At 41.9% G+C, this 5356-nt stretch overlaps 1 pseudogene; it reads right to left on the bottom strand.

Moving 5' to 3' along the window:
- Nucleotides 1-2273: 2273 nt before the first annotated feature.
- Nucleotides 2274-3810, bottom strand: LOC111765878 (CMP-sialic acid transporter pseudogene; annotated as a pseudogene).
- Nucleotides 3811-5356: the final 1546 nt, after the last annotated feature.

Here is a 5356-nt window from a genome sequence, read left to right as displayed (position 1 = left end):
CTGGGTAGAAAGAAACCAGTTCTTACCACCACTGTGATTTTCAATCAGCCTGGCTTCCCCTCATGCCAGGGGTGGAGTCAAAATGGCAGCTACTGGCTTCTTTCCAACCTGAACTGGTTCAAATTTCAGCTGTTTTTAGAGTTATACTTTAGCAAACTGAATTACTAATCAGTAGCTGAAATTGGTGGCAAGCAGTCTCTTCTTCCCCTGTTTTTAGGAAATGGAACTTCCAATACTAGCCACAGACTAGCTCCTGAGGCAGTTGTGCCATCATAGTAGGATGACTAGCTCCCGCAGCATGGCCTGTTTCCCCAGAGAGGCTGGTGCAGGCCCCCTCAGCTTCCTCGCTGCTGGAGGTGGGTCTGTGGCTTATGCTAGAGCTGCAATCCAATTTGGATGGAAAGAAGCTGGTCCCTATCATCACTGTGATTTTCAGTCTTCTCCACTTCCCCTTATGCTGGGGGCAGAGTTATAATGGTGGCCACCGACCTCTTTCTGACTTGGACAGGGTCAAACTTTAGCTGTTCTTAGATTATACTTTAGCCAGCCGAATTTACTAATCAGTAGCTGAAGCTGGTGCCTAACTGTCTCTTCCTCCCCTGTACTTGGGAAGTAGAGCTTCCAATTCCAGCCACAGAATAGCTCTCGAGGTGGATTGTGCTACCAGGGGAGGATGGGCACTGGCTTCCACAGCATGGAGTGCTCTACTCACGAATCCTCTCTGCAGATGGGCAGTCTCCTCCATCCATTCTTTCAAGGATGTTGCAGGATGCTCTTCTGGTCCCCTGGAGCCCCCAAACAGGTGCTTTAGATAGCTCTGGGTGATTACTAACTGCCCTGTAGCATGAACTGACTCTAGGAGCTCCTTACTCTGCTGCCATCCTGCTGGTTGTCTGGGTCTGTTAATTTCATTGATCTTCTGAAAGAACCAGCTTTTGGTTTGGTTGATTTTCTGTATTTTTTCCCCTCAATTTCATTTATTTCTGGTTTAATCTTTATTATTTCTTTCCTTCTGTTTGCTTTGGGATTGTTTCACTGTTCTTTTTTTTTTAGTTTCTACAGTTGTTCAGTTAGGTCTTGATTTTAGCTCTTCTTTTTAAATATAGGCATTTAGGGCTATAAATTTCTTCTCAGCATTGCCTTCATTGTATCCCATATGTTTTGATAAGTTATTTCTCATTTTCATTCATCTTAATATATTTACTAGTATGTCTTACAATTTCTTCTGTGACCCACTGATTGTTTAAGTGTGTGTTGTTTAGCCTCCACACATTTGTGAATTTTCCCCTTCCCTGTGTATTATTGATTTCCAGTTTCATTCCATTTTTATATTTTATATTTTTATATTTATTGGGATCTTCTTTGTGACCCAACTTGTGGCATATCCTGGAGCAAGATCCATGAGCACTTGAGAAGAATGTATAATCTGCTAATTTGGGATGCAATGTTCTGTATGTGTCTGTTAGGTCTAGCTCATTTATCATATTGTTCTGGTTCTCTGTTTCCTTGTTGGTTTTCTGTCTCATTCTTTATAATGATGTGAGTGGTGTGTTGAAGTCTCCAACTATTATTGTAGAGATCTCTATTTCTCCCTTCAGTTTTGCCAGTTTGCCTCATGTATTTTGGGGCACCCTGGTTAGGTACATAGATATTTATTACTGTTACATCTTCCTGGTGGATTTTCCCTTTAAGAAATATGTAATGGACTTCTGTATCTCTTATAACTTTTTTGAGTTTAAAGTCTATTTTATCTGATATTAGTATAGCCATCCCTGATCTTTTTTGATTCCTGTTTGCATGGAATATCTTTTTACAACCTTTCGCTTTCAGCCAATTTGTATCCCTGGATCTAAGGTGAGTCTCTCGTAGACAGCATTGTATCCCTGGATCTAAGGTGAGTGTCTTGTAGGCAGCATATGGATGGCTTATTTTTAAAAAATCCATTCTGTCAGCTGTATCTTTCAATTGGGAGTTTAATCTATTCACAGTCTATGATATTACTGTAAATGCATTATTTACTCCAGCATTTTATTCTTTGGCTTTCATATTCGTGTCTTATTTTCATATGCCTTTTTTTTAAGTGCTGAAATTTCACAATTTATTGACATACCAACAATTGGACATACTTTAAAAAAAGTACAAAAGTGACATTAGAAATTTTTTTGGAGGAAAAGTATATTGTCTAATAGCAAAGAATTATGTATCTAGACAATGAATGGCACAAAACAGCATTAAAGAGGTACTCAGTTATCACCTGGAACTCACTGACTGAGTTATGAGATAGATTCTGTTTGAGAATCTGCTCCATCTGACAAGTAGACACCAACTAATGTCACAACAATCCCTGATAGATACATTTGAATATTTCTCACCGAAAGGAAAGTGTCTGAACTCTTTAAAACTTTTTCAAAATATACTCCTGCGAATCCTGAGCACAATACAGCAATAGCAATAGCACCAAACCCCAATAATGGATTCTGTTCCACCACAACTTTAGTAGCGTGGGTGGGGTTCCACTGTACAAGTGTGACTCCACCACACAGCATAAAAACTGAAATCAACTGTAATTGACTGAGTGTCCGGTTTAACATTAAAACAGTATATAGGGAAACGGACTTGGCCCAGTGGTTGGGGCGTCCGTCTACCACATGGGAGGTCCGCGGTTCAAAGCCTGGGCCTCCTTGACCCGTGTGGGGCTGGCCCATGCGCGGTGCTGATGCGCGCGGGGAGTGCCCTGCCACGCAGGGGTGTCCCCCGTGTAGGGGAGCCCCACACGCAAGGAGTGCGCCCGGTAAGGAGAGCCGCCCAGCGCGAAAGAAAGTGCAGCCTGCCCAGGAATGGTGCCACCCACACTTCCTGTGCTGCTGACAACAGAAGCGGACAAAGAAACGAGACGCAGCAAATGGACACTGAGAACAGACAACCGGGGGAGAGGGGGAATTAAATAAATAAATCTTTAAACAAACAAACCAACAAAAAAAAAACAGTATTATATAAAGCAGTAGAGGGAATCTTTTTTCTTTCCAATCATTTTTATTTATTTCTGCTCCCCCCCCACCATTGTGTGCTCTCTTATGTCCATTTGCTGTGTGTTCTTCTGTGTCCGCTTGTGTTCTCGGCAGCACCAGGAATCTGTGTCTTATTTTGTTGTATCATTTTGCTGCGTCATCTCTCCGTGTGTGTAGTGCCACTCCTGGGCAAACTGAGCTTTTTTTTTCACACGGGGCGGCTCTCCTTGCAGAACGCACTCCTTGTACATGGGGCTCCCCTATGTGGGGGATACCCCTGTGTGGCAAAGCACTCCTTGTGTGCAGCAGCACTGCACGTGGGCCAGCTCACCACACGGGCCAGGAGGCCCTGGGTTTGAACCCTTGACCTACTATGTGGTAGATGGATGCTCTAGCAGTTGAGCCACACCTGCTTCCCAGTACAGGGAATCTTTACTTAGTAGGTCATCTGGTACACTGCTGCATCCAGATTGCTAAGAGCTAGGAAAGCCATGTTGTTCTGAACAGCATACACTAACAATGGCATGCTTAACTTCATCAGTTCCTTGGGGCTCCCCAAGATATTTTCTCTTAAAGATGCCTTGAATCTACCCACACTACCAGTTTCTTTAGCCAAAATGCCCACACTTAGCAATAACTTTATAACTTTTGTGATACACACAGCTGTGGTTGAAAAGTAGAGTTCTTTGTACGATGTCCTTCTGGATCTTAAAGCTGTAGTATAAAGTGCAGCCATCAGGGTCATCACTGTCAAGCAGTATAACTTGAATAATAAACTGACATTCTCTCTTGGGGCTGCCATTGTTCCCCGACAGCCCAGTGTGGAACTTCATATGTCTTTTATTCTTTTGGTTATACTTTCTGATAGTCTTCCCTTCTACACTCGCCTCCAAACTTCTCTCTCCTGTCTTTTTCTTTCAGGCTATAAGGCTTCCTTTAGTGCTTCCTGCAAAGCTTGATTTTTTTTTTAATGAGCTCTCTTAGTTTTTGTTTATTTGTGAATATTTTAAACTCACCTTCAAGTTTGGAGGACATTTTTGCTGGATAAAGAATTCTCAGCTGGCTATTTTTCTTTTTCAGTATCTTAATTATATCATACGACTTCTCTCCTCCATGGTTTCTGAAGTGTTCTGAAGAGAAATCTGCACTAATTCTTACTGGGCATCCCTTTTGTGATGGTTTGCTTCTCCCTTGCTTCTCTCAGCTTTTTCTCTTTATCTTTGGTGTTTGACATTCTGAGTAGTATGTCTTGTTGTAGGTATATTCAGATTTTTTTTTTGGGTATATTCAGATTTATAATGATTGGGATACACTGTGCTTCTTGGACATGTAAATTCATTTCTTTCATGGGAGTTGGGAAATTTCCAGCCATTGTTTCCTCAAATACTCTTACTGTCCCCTTTCCCTTCTCTTCTTCTTCTGGAACTCTCTTGACACATATGTTGTTGTGATTCTTGTTATCATTCAACTCCCTGAGCCCCTGGTCAATTTTATTTCCATTTTTTCCTCTCTCTGTTCTTCTCTTTCTTCAATTTCAGCTGTTCTATTTTCTGCATCATTTATTCTTTCTTCTATCATTTCAAGTCTGCTGTTATATGCCTCTACTGTGTTTTTTTAAATTTATTTTATTTATTTATCCCCCCCCCCCCATCATTTGCACTCACTGTCTGCTCTTTGTGTCCATTTGTTGTGTGCTGTGTCTGCTTGTCTTCTCTTTAGGAGGCACCGGGAACCAAACCTGGGACCTCCCATGTGGGAGAGAGGCACTCAATCGCTTGAGCCACCTCAGCCCCATGGTTTGTTTGTCTCTTATTGTCTTTCCTCTTTGTTTCTCTTTGTTGCATCATCTTATTGTATCAGCTCACTGCATCTGCCCATCATGCTTGTTTTCTGTCTTGCTCGTCTTCTCCAGGAGGCACCAGGGACAGAACCTGGGACCTCTCATGTGCTGGTGGGCATACAATTGCTTGAGCCATATCTGCTTCCACACCTATTGTATCTTTCATTTCGTTAAACTCTGTTATTCTTCCGTTCAGGTTTTCAAATTCTTCTTTGTGCTCCTCAGTATTCCCCTGATGTCCTTTATCTCTTTAGCCATATTGCTTTTCAACCTGTTGATTTGATTTAGGAGATTGTATGAACTTCATTAATTAGTTGTCTCAAATTCTGTGTCTTAACAACCATTCTTTTTTTTTTTAAAGATTTATTTTTATTTATTTTAATTCCCCTCCCCTCCCCCAGTTGTCTGTTTTCTGTGTCTTTTTGCTGCGTCTTGTTTCTTTGTCCGCTTCTGTTGTCATCAGCGGCCCAGGAAGTGTGGGCGGCGCCATTCCTGGGCAGGCTGCTCC

Source organism: Dasypus novemcinctus, chromosome X, assembly GCF_030445035.2.
Source record: "Dasypus novemcinctus isolate mDasNov1 chromosome X, mDasNov1.1.hap2, whole genome shotgun sequence".
Taxonomy (NCBI): Eukaryota; Metazoa; Chordata; class Mammalia; order Cingulata; family Dasypodidae; genus Dasypus; species Dasypus novemcinctus.
The sequence above is the reverse complement of the archived record's forward strand: the minus strand, read 5'-3'. Positions and strand labels throughout refer to the sequence as shown.